This window comes from Vipera ursinii, assembly GCF_947247035.1.
Source record: "Vipera ursinii genome assembly, chromosome: 2".
NCBI classification, from domain to species: domain Eukaryota; kingdom Metazoa; phylum Chordata; class Lepidosauria; order Squamata; family Viperidae; genus Vipera; species Vipera ursinii.
The window spans coordinates 254082495-254095311 of NC_139513.1; positions in this window are offsets into that span (position 1 = coordinate 254082495).

Consider the following 12817-nt stretch of genomic DNA (forward strand, 5'->3'; position numbering starts at 1 on the left):
TTATAGACCTCATTTAATTTCTATACCTTATTGTTCACAGTTAAATGTCTATTTAACCATTTTGTGTCATGCAAACCACTGGCATCAAAAACCAATGAACATGTGCTTTAATCAATGGTGGTAATAAGACCAATCAAGTACCTTTTGTATTTCTTAGTTAGTAGAATATATGTTACTTCACAGAATAATGTCCAGAACTACATAACTATATGAAAAAGCTATATGTGTATGTGTGTGTTAAAGCCAGTGTTGATTGCTAGTGATTGCCTGGACTAGTCCCTGCAGTTTTCTTTCAAGGTGTTTCTGGAATGATTTGCCATAGTCTGTTTCCTAGGGCTGAGAAAGAATTAATGGCCCAAGTCACCCAGCTGGCTTTGTTTCTGAAGCAGGATTAGAACACACAATCTCATGGTTTGTAGCCTGATGCTTGAAAGGCTATACCTGGCTCTATCATGAGCATATATGGAGTAGCAAAAATATAATGTAATTTATTTCTGATTAACCCATTAATGAGGAAAAACTTTTCTTTTGCTCAGAATAAATTTTGATGTTGATTTTTTCCACACATTGGAACAATCTTTACAAGTGTCGTGTTTTAGAATATCTTCTGTTTCTGCTGCTGTTATACAGCATTTGCATCTGAAGTATGTCTGTAAAGTTTTTAGAAACCGCTTTTTTATTCTTGAATATCAGAACCTCTTGAAAAAAATGAAGTCTCACCTTTACACCACCTTTCTTGCTTTGTTAATGGGCCTATGAAATTAATTTAATGACTCTAGAAAGTTCGCAACAGGCTTAATACCTCAAGATGATGAACTAATAATGGGGACAGAGAAAACTATAACAATAGCATGCTAATTAGGAAAGTTATGGAGCTATGGAGCTTATATTGAAGCACAGTAAAAAGTGGTATAGCTCCCCCTTTATTCCCTTTATTCCAGGTTTAGGTTAAGACACAAACCAACATTTTTTCCAGGTACAAATAAAATTGGGTCATCATATGAAAAACAGAAAACTCTGTTTCAGAATCTGAAGCAAGACCATTTGAACATAGATTCATAAACGTGAAGCCAAATGGATTGTTAGAGATCACCAGCCACAGAAATTTCTCAGTAAAATCTCTCTTACCCACTGCCAGTTTTTTCTCTTCTTCCATATGCTAGATTGCAAGCTACAGATTTAGCCCTTTTGCCCAAAGGCATTCAAACCTGTGAAAAGCCTAGCTGAAGCACTGCCTATTATTCATTGACAACTTGTCAATTTACTTCCAGGCAAAATAACTCATAAACAGGGTAGGTAAGGCAGATAAAACAAGAATTCTTTCACACTTTGCAACTTTACTGCAAAAATGCCTCATTTTCCATACATGTGTGAAATCTCCCCTCAGAATTGTGGCTGTGCACTGAACTCTAAAAACTGTGCAAAAAAAAGAACCAAATCCTACAATTTCTGACTTAAATAAGATGAAAGTAAAATATTAAACATGTGTTAAAAAGAATTTTTTTTTCAAATGTTCAGGAACATGATCATGTTGCTGTAAGTTCTCACAGCTAATAAAGTTAAGTTTAGACATTATCCCTTCAGTCAAAACGCTTGATTATCACGTATATAGTACATGTGAGTACAGGAATAAATATATCTCTTAGATAGATCATCAACAGTTTATCTATTTGTGTGAATTAATTGCCTTGCTTTTAATATACTAATTTATTAACTTCAGCATGGCGAATGTTGAGCCTGTTATCAAGGAAAATAAACAAAAATAACAATTTCATTCATTCATGCTTTTCCACTAACTACAATAAGGCACTGTACATGGGAAAATCAGAAAACTTCAGCTAATACAGAATATGCATCAAGATCACCATGAATACATTGTGTTGAAGATTATTTATCACTACTAAATCCTGATTCCATTGCACAGAGCTGGCTTTGATCTACAAAACCTCACAGGGATCCTTCTTTGTTAGTTTCTCCATCTAAAGAAAACAGGATGACAACAAATAGAGGTCTTTTGAGTGTACTCTCCAATCCTGGATTGATTTGCTCAATAACTCCCATTATTTCCCCCAGCTCCTGCCAACCTAGCAGTTTGAAAGCATGTAAATGCAAATAGCCAAATAGGTACCACCTCAGGGGGAAAGTAACAGTGCTACATTTTTTGCTGCATGGTCTGTGCTGTAGCATGATGTCATGCTGGTCACATGATTGTGAAAACGTCTTAAGACATTTTCTGTTTCTAGGCCATTGAGCCTAGAAACAGAGGTGAGCACCACTCTTTAAAATTGGCTACAACTAGCAGAGTAAAACCTGCAGGAAGTCCTTTACTTTTACCTGTCCAGTAAAGTCTGCTGTTGGCTTTTCTTTTCAATTCAAGCAACTATCTGGTTCTTTTTAATTCATAATTATGAGAGAATGGATTTATAAATTCATGGTTCCCTAGGGCAGAGCGAGTGAATGCTGCCAGGATGCTCTCAGTCTAGGGATGCATTACATTTCCTTCCCCTCTTGATTCCTTCCTCATGTGTTAATCAGCAATTGTAAATTTACAAACGGTGTACAAAACAGCTTGTTTTAGGTATGAATGAACACACACCAATACATTGAACTTTATGAGTATTCATGCACTTGGTTGTGGTCTGTCATATCTCAACAGCAGTGTCTGTATTATGGAACTTTTTCACAATCTCTCTCACAGGAAACTGAGCTGACTGTCTTTCTTCTGGTTTCAGGCAACAACAGACATTCCTCTTGGCCAGGAGTTTGTTTGTACCACTCGGAGAGCCCTTAGGTGGAAGACCAATCCCTTTTCCTGCTGTTTCTGGCTGTTATTCTTCAGTTTTCTTTTTATCCTTTCCAATCTGAATATAAAGTTATTTGGCAAGAAATTAGGCAAAGGGAGTTGGGATTTTATTTTCATGTCTGAATATATGAAAACTGATCAGAATGGGACCCAGAAAGGGTTGTATGCAGCTTGCAGAAACTTTTCCAGTGCTGCACATATCCCAAAACACACAACAGAAGGCAAGAATGGAAGCACAGACCCACTTATAGAGATACACTACACTACTTTGCTACACAGAATAAAACATATATCTTGTATGGCCCCCTCTAATAAAGGGTTGGGAAGATTCAGAAGCTATGCTCTATTCTTTTCCTACCTTCCTTTTTAAAAATGTGCATTGAGAATTTAGGTCTTGGAAAAGGAAAGATAAGCCTCCAGTTAATAGTTATATATGTTAACATAAACCAATGATCATTATATGTTCAATAACAAAACAGGGTACACATCAAGGGTCTTCCTGAGTAAAAAAAAGGTCCTTTATACTTATTGTTGAAAAAAAAACACCAGTGGCACAAAGCTGGCCTTGGCTGCATTGGCAGAGAGTTCCAAAGCTTGGAAGTAACTTTTAAGGAGATATAGTCTCATGTCCTTATCAAACATTCTTTTAATGGTACTGAGAGAAATAACTCTCCAAAGAGCTTGGTACTTTGGCAGGTATGTAAAAGAATAGCACTTAGACTTACATGGTGCTTTACAGCACTCTCTAAATGGTTTACAATGTCAGCATATTGCCCCCAACAATCTAGGTCCCATTTTACTGACCTCAGAAGGATGGAAGGCTGAGTCAACCTTGAGCCCCATCAGAATCAAACTCCAGGCTATAGGCAGAGTTTGCCTGCAATACTGCACTCTAACCACTGCACCACCATGGCTCATTAAGCAAATTACTACGGATAATTAAGTGAGGACCTCACGTGAGCACAATTTCTGACTTCTTGCTAGCTTCCACATTGACTTTGCTTGTGAAAAACTGGCAAGGAAAGTCACAAATTGTGATCACCTGATTGCAGAACACTAGAATGGTTTGAAATGTGACCCCGGACTGCTACAATGACTGGAACGTTGAGATCCTGTCATTAGGCCACTCATTCAGCATTATGGTAAGTTTGGATGCTTGTTTAATAAGTGCATGTTAATCAAGGACCACCTGTGTGTGAGATGAGTGGCTGAACAAGCAAATAAACAAATACTGGAGGATCTATAATACTTGAGGATTGATTTTCATGTGACTCAGTGAAAAAAAACCCAAACATTTCTGTCCTAATAGTGAAATAAAAATGGCATTTTAGTTACTAGATGATGATGGTAAAGAATCAATATATACATAAACATTCCAAATTCAATATAAACATATGTCTGACTGTGCAACAAACCATAATAATAATAGAACTATGGAATGCATTGTTCCTAATATCCTTGATCCCAAGGTGTTCTGCCAACACAGAGACCATTTAGATTTTGTTTGTACTCCTCATAACTTTTCATGTAGAAGAACATAGGGATAATGAACAAACACCACTTAACTTCACTGCATTTTTCTTCCAGTGGTTTTTGCATATGGCAAATTAAAAAACAGGTTTCCATACTTATTCAAAATGAGCCACAAATTTTCCTGATTTTAGTAACATGGAGATTTTAGAGCATTTGGACCAAAACCAGAGTAAAACTGGCATCTTCTAGTATTCTTTTTGAGGCCCTTCCTTATTTTATTATTCTAAAAACCACTCTGGTTTCCAGGCAAATGTAAATTTTGGTAGGAAAAAAATAGGTGTACACAATGACAGTATTCAGATCAGGAGCATGCTTTAACCCAGGGTATTTTTTGATCATTTAAATTTGTTAAATACATGTTTTTTCCAGCAATATGAGAGATTAAAAATACATCTTCATGATTTATTTTAATATGCTTTTCTTTTGAATACAGCATATGGCAGGTTAAAAGGGTTTGGCTGTGTTGATTAACTACCCAAATGTTTAATCAATAGAGCAATAGCTGGATGTATTCTGGCTGTGAAAGACCTTGGAACAGTCCCACTTGCCTTATTCCCACCCCCAAGTGGGACATCAATGAACTATTTCATAGTCCTTGCATTGCAGTGCAGAGGGGCTTAGACAAATAGAACCCTAATGGATAATTGTGGGTCACCTTGTCAAAATATGTTAAGTGCCCCAAGTGTAAATTTTTTATTTAAAAACCGTAACCTTGTTGCTATTGTACAGCTTTTCAGGAAGCAAATATTACTCACCCTCTAAAGGGCTCATTGATTCATGGGTCAAAAATCCATTCAAACTAAATTATAAAAGACATATCATGGTGTGTTGATACAACCAGTGCTAACTGTCAGACAAAGTGTTAAACAATTGTGCTCTTCAGGGTAGGAAGAACACACTGGCTGATGCTTCTTCAGAAAAATACACACGTAGGACTCTGTCTGAGGGATTTCTAAGGATACATGGAAATGTACCACAAAGTCAAATAAAGTTCATCTTGTGAGTTTCTTGGAATCAATCCAAGGATATGCCATTTGCAGAGCTGGTGTTAAATGTAGGAAGGCTGTTGTGAGATTTGGATCTCAGCCCCTGTATTTTTCTACTCACAATGTCATTAACACCCACATCGATTCTGAATTGTTATTGGTGCTGAATGCGATGCATGGAAAGGCTTGTTGTTTGGTGTCACAAATCACATAGCAGAGAAACTGTACTTATAAACAGAACGGCTTTTCCTGCTTTACATTGTTACAAAATAACACCATAGAAATCTTTGATATAAGCCTGTAATGTAGCATCATAATTTTGTTTAGCTATTCTGCAGCAGCGCTACTTTCCTTTTGGTGGTAAAATTAGTACTCAGAGGACAATAATGTAGTTTGTTCTGAAAATGTCACAGTGCATTTGTCATATCTCTGGCATATAGGAGTCATATGGCTCACATAATGCTGTAGGTTAAAACTAGCAACAAGAAAAAAAGAATCTAGTTATTAAAGAACTTTCTACCTTTCTTTTGAAGCCTTTCTGATTGCAGCACAAAAACAATTTGAAAAAACAGACACAGAAAGTAAGATGGTGAGAAAGTAGAATCTTCTAAAACACTTTCATGTCATCCTTAGCTTAGGAATCCTTTTCAGATAATTTCTTTGTAGTTTTTACTACTATAGTGAAAGCTATGATACATGGCATTTATTTAATATATTTTTTCTCTGGCTTTTTGTTCAAGCCCTTACCCAATTATTTGCAGTTTTTAGAAAAGAGCAGAAAAGCAAAAATCTAATATTAGGAGAATATCAATAAAACTAATACAGAGGATAAAGGGAAGTATTTCTAAATGCATTAATATCTACAAGTAGAGATTTGGGGCAAAATAATTTTATAAATATGGGGCTGCCACAGAAAAGGCTCTACCTGTAGATCAACCAATCTCTGAGGCCTTTTGTGTTCATGGATATGGAAGAGAGAAATCTGTTGTACCTTTTTATATCATAGTACTGGACAGGGTACTATGAAAGTAGTTGCCATAACCACAAAACCCAGATTTGCAGCTGGAACAAATTACACATATTGGATGAATTTAATTAATTTGTTTGCATCATATGGTCTATAGTTGTCTGATGTCTTGTGCTAGGATGAGATTCATGAACAAGAATTTGAAGGAAATAGGATTTATAAGGACACAGGAATAGAACCATATTATAACAAATAAATGTGTGTCTCCTTTTTTTTAGTAATGTAAGTGGCTACCCACCTACAACTACTGAATGCTTCTCTCTCTCTCAACAGTTTTAAACTGTTCTTCCACAACATCATATACATTCATACTTAAGTTAAAGGAACCAATCTGTCCTTACAATGTACCTTATTGTGCATAATGTCAATAGAAGTGCTCAAATTTTCAAGTGACCATGGTATTCTTTGAAATGACTCAGCCTTCCATCCTTCCAAGGTAGGTAAAATGAGGACCCAGATTGTTGGGGGCAATTAAGCTGACTTTGTAATAATGCCGCTTGGGGTGTGTGTGAAAGCCCTAATAAACAGGCATATACATAGAATGAAGGCTACTGCTAAGCTTGTAAGCCGCCCTGAGTCTTCGGAGAAGGGCGGGATATAAATGGAATTTTTTTAAAAATATGCATTTTTGTTTTTTAAGAAAAATAAAATTTAAAGGCTCTTCTGAGGATACTATATTGACAGGATTAAATGAGTAAACAGTAAATGCAAAAGCATTGTGATCACTGTTTTTCCAAGGGGCAAATCAATCTAGGTTAATTCTCCAGCCAGTGAAATTATGGCTGCTCTTTGCTTGCTTTAGCTTTTCTTCCATTTTTGCCATTTTGTAGTATATCTAAAAAAATTTAATTTCTGTTCTCCACGTAGACTATCACGTTTCTAAAATAAACATCTTGAATGTTGCTGCATCAAGTGATTATTTTTAAAAAAATCACATGTGCTTATATTCTTGGTCATAAAATTTGCAGGAAACATTTTTAGTCAATGCAACAAATCAGAAATTGAATTACAGTTCTGGATCTATACTGAATGGTTCCAAATGTACATATTTTAGAAGAGGTAAGCCATCTGTGTGAATTTTTTTCTGGCATGAAAGCACTATTGAAAAGTTCCACTTCTCAGGATGTATGCAGATGAGATCAAATGAAACTATCAGGAATTATTTCAAAGTAGACATGCATAAGCTTGTATTGGGTATGCTGGATATCAAGATTTGTAGATACTGTAGAAAAAGTTACACTTTTTAATATTATTTATTAATCAAATTTACATAATCACCCATCTCAAGAGAAGTGGCATACAATAGTCAATAAAAAAGAATATCTAGATAAAAACAGACATTTAAACAAATATAAAAAACAGTATTAAAAGTGGAGATAATTAACACTAAAAATACATACAAACGAACCCCAAGCAGAGAGAGTGTAAATACGTCCACCTCAATAGTGGAACCATCTAAAGCAGTCTCCTTTTATTTGTGCTCATAATGTGTAATATCTGCTTATAGTATTCTAATATAATATCTATATATTAGAATATGTACTAATATAATATATAATATAATATAAGTATATTATATGTTAGAATATGTGCTAAAGATTACTCCATCTCTTGTCATGGGGGGTGAGTTATTACCCCCCGTAGATAGGGCGTGCAACTTGGGGGTCCTCCTAGACTCACAGCTCTCTTTAGAAGAGCATATTGGAGCTGTGACTAGGGGGGGCCTTTGCCCAGGTTTGCCTGGTGTGCCAGTTGCGGCCCTATCTGGACCGGGATGCCTTGTGTACAGTCACTCATGCGCTCATGACCTCTCGGTTAGACTACTGCAATGCTCTCTACATGGGGCTGCCCTTGAAGACCACTCGGAGGCTCCAACTGGTGCAGAATGCAGCCGCGCGAGTTGTGTTGGGAGTCTCCCGATACTCCCATGTTACACCTTTGCTCCGCGAACTGCATTGGCTGCCGGTTGCCCTCCGGGTGAGATTCAAGGTGTTGGTAATGACTTACAAAGCCCTACATGGCATGGGTCCGGATTACCTACGGCAACACCTGCGGCCGGCGTCAACTTCCCTCCGTCCAGTGCACTCCCACAGAGAGGGCCTCCTCAGGGTGCCTCTGATCAAAGAATGTCGATTGGTGGCCCCTAGGGGGAGGGCATTCTCGGTGGTCACGCCAGACCTGTGGAACCGCTTGCCGGTTGAGCTCCGGACGGCCCCCGACCTTCGCTCCTTCTGGCGGGATCTAATAACTTATTTATTTCAGCAATCCGGCCTGGTTTGATGGGTTTGGGGGTTGGGGTTTAACATGGTTTTTAATTACTGTATATATCGGGCATAATATTTAATTGTTTTTTAACTTTTGTATTTTGTTTTTAATATTTATTGCCCTGTACACCGCCCTGAGTCCTTCGGGAGAAGGCGGTATAAAAAATTTAATAAATATAAATATAAATATAAATATAAATATAAATAAATATAAATATAAATATAAATATAAATATAAATATAAATATAAATATAAATATAACATAACATAACATAACATAACATAACATAACATAACATAACATAACATAAATGTAATAATATAATATGTGATTTTAGAATATGGAGTCACAAAAGATTACTATTCCAAATGATTATGGAGAAAAACAATATATAGCATATTTAATTATATATGAACCAATAAATAAGACATTAAGCTCCTGAAATACTTTTATTCAGAAGTATGATAGGTGATAGATAAATAAATAAATAGATAGATAGATAGATAGATAGATAGATAGATAGATAGATAGATAGATAGGAGATAAATCAAGCTAGCTAATATATAAGGCAGTTTTTGTTATTGCAAAAGTAGGCATTCAATCTAGTTGTTGTGCTCACTGTTCTGAAAAAGGCAAATGAAAGGTGTAGTACACCAATATTAATATTCGCTCTACAACAGTCTCTTGCATGTCCCACATTAATATATGACCCTAGTAAGGACATCCACTATCTACTTGCCTAAAACAGTGCCATTTACATTTTTATTGACTTTATTTCTGTACATTTATATATTAAGTTTAATAGAAAAGAACATAAATGTGATTAATGGGCTAAGCAAGTCTAATGAAAGTAAATATAAATCACAAATGAAAGAAGGGCAAAGAGATCAGCTGCTGTAGAGCAGCAGTGATTAAACAATCAGCATATGCCAACAATTACCACATAGTGATAAGTATAAAACCACAGATATTTCCTACCCTAAGCCTAAAATAAACATATGGCATCCATATAACATCCAATCTAAGCATAAACTGTTTGCCAGTGCTTTAAATTTTAAATGCATGCAATTGCTTTAATAGATTATAGGCTAACATTTCATCAATAAGATAGCAATTCTATACTGAGTTAGCTGATACTGTGAAAACATTTTTTCTGTACATGGACAGGATAAATCCAAACAATCTATCCAATTCTCTATAATTATTCTTCCAAGGAGACTAACTAGAAGATAAGCAACATTCAAATATAATGATAACCAGGGCTTTTTTTGGCATAGAACACCCAGAACGGAGTTCCGGCACCTTTTTTGGATGGAACCTTGTAGGGTAGGCAAGACGGGTTGTATGACGTGTGTGAGTTCCGGCACCTTTTTTTTTTTTTTTACAAAAAAAGCACTGATGATAACCATACTTTTGCACAAGTTTGGGCTCGCCATCCCCGTCCAGTTCCCAGTATATAGAAAAGAAGCATATATGTGTACAATTGATGAGAAAACATTTTCATATCATCAAAATCTAATAAAGGATGATTTAGGCAAACCATTGTTCTTTGTAATGTTTGCAATCCTGATTTGTAGGAAAATAATATTTTATTGCAACAATGATTTGAACATTTGATCGTTTAGAGATTAAGAGAAGGAAAAGGGAAAATTAACTGCCTTTGCCTTAGGCTTGTTTCTGTCCTGTTCATATTGTTCACCTATGCTTTAATTTTAGGTCGGAACCATTCTGCATCTTCATAGGTTAATTTATAAATGTACATATACAAACCCAGACTTACTGGAACAATGAATTTGTGTTTTCTTCACAACCACTGAATGGCTTAATTAATATTTTCTTTCCTAATCTCACCATCTCCTTTGTTTAGCATAGTCCATGTTTTCAATACTGTGATGATGCTTTGGGGCTCTCCAGTGTCTGTTGTCTATGGTTTATTTTACAGATGGTGCAGTGGTAAAACTGCAGTACTGCAGGGAAACTCTGGTCACAGTCAGAGTTTGATCAAGGGCTCAAGGTTGATTCAGCCTTTCAGCTTCCGAGATCAATAAAATGAGGACCCAGCTTGTTGGGGGAAATATACAAATAATACTTCTACATTGTAGAGTGCTGTAAAGTGTTATGGAGAGGTATATAAGCCTAAAATGCTATGGTTATTTATTTAAATTTATTCATCATTCAACTTCAGTGGATTCTGGGCTGTGTACTAACTAAGACATAAAAGCAGCTAAAGATATTGAATCATACAGACAACAAAATACTAAATATCAACCCCAGAATTGATGCTGTTCCAGAGAAGGTGCAGGACAGAAAAAGGCACATTTAAATGGTGGGGACCTGGACTGTGCCCATTCTGCTGGAATGTATTGGGTAGACAAAAGCAATTGTAGATAAGTGGTCCCTTAGTAAGATTCATAAGTATTGCCTTATTTAAAAATATAATAGTTTGAATTACTTGTATAGAAAACAAGATATGGATATGATTTTTGGAACTGTTTTCTGGTTATGTACAATCTTCTACCTCGTATGTAACAAGTATCTTCTCTCATGTTGCACATAAAATGGTGTATAAATCCAAGAGATAAAAAGAAGGGAAAGAGAAATTCCAAACTATACTGATTATAATAAATATGCTCATAAAAGTCAAGGACATAAGTCCAGCATTCCCGAAAACCAGTGACATATCCAATGAAGTTATTTCTGAATTTAGCATTTCTGAATTTAGCAGAGTAAATAATTTGCTATCAATAAGGGATAATTGCCTGACTGAACTTGACTTTCCATCTCATTTAAACTGTCATTTCATCTGTGCTTGTTTGAGTATATATGTCAGTATGTATACCTCTTTCTCTGTGTACAAACACACATATACTTTATATGATATATATCAAAGATCAATTCTGGAAATATATTTTTAAAGGATTCTCTTTTCCAATCATGCCAGCAACCCGAAAGAAAAGACAGTTGCAGAAAATATATCTAATCTCTGTTCTTTTCTTATCTCTGAATGATACCCTAACACTACAGATTCATAAACCAAACAGCTGAGTACAATATTAGAAAGGATCATTTTAGATTGGAACAGCAATTCCAATATGAGATTTACCTGTGGCTGTCACTGGTGATGCAGGCTGTATACAGGCTAGCTATAAACGTCCTTGGATATAAATTAAAGAATTGTTTGAGTGAAGGTGTGTAAGAAACTGTGGCTGCTGAAGAGCAAATGGGAGGAAAAGACATATTATTCAAATATTTATTTCTATTTTGAATTTATCACCTCCATGCATATTATTCATAGTCCAATATTTACCTTTTTCTCCCTGAATTCTCTTGAGCCAACAGCTGCTCATTCTGTCTTGGGAAGAATATACCTAAAGAGGGCAGAAAGCATGCAAAAAAACAGAGTGGTAGAGAAAAGGGACAAGAAACCTGCAAATATTTAAGAGAGGATGTTTATTTATATATGCCCTCTTTTCATAAGCCCATTTTTAATTTTGCCCATAAGGAATAGTTTTCCCCAAACAGAATTAATAGCATATTAGAGGGAGATCACTGACCTTAAAAAGACAATCAAGTTCTTCCACTCCACCCAGTTGTAATCTCAATTTTAACCAATGTTGCCTTTGCATACTTGCATTCTTCCTCAGTCTGATGTCCTCAAGATTCCTAAAAATTCCTGAGCCTCCAGAATTTCCAATTATCATGAAAATGTTGGCTAAGAGTTGTAGTCCAAACAAAAGTAGAGCATGTTGGAAAAGATAGTTTGGAATTTTGGAGACAGATACATTCACATATTGACAGCTCAACCACATGCACCCCTAAAAAGAAGATAGTGATAAAAAATATGAATCTACATTTATTTATATTTATAAATCCAGATTTAGATATAATTATTCAAAATATAATAATTTAATTTATCCTAAATATATCACTAAAATAAAGGATGCTCCTGTATACAGTAGTCTGATGCTCAAGTTCCAGACAACTTAAATTGGACCATTCTTCTGTGCTTTGGGTCTCATTCTTCCCATTGTTTATCTTTCATTTGGCCTAGTTGGGTAGCATTTCAAACATGCTGAGTCCAAATAATGCATTCTCTAACTGCCTTCAGAGAGATTATATGTCCATCCTAATTACTTACTTTTATTTTGCTACAGGGTTATCTTGAGGATGTCTCTTTAAGTGTTTTATTATGGATGCTTGGC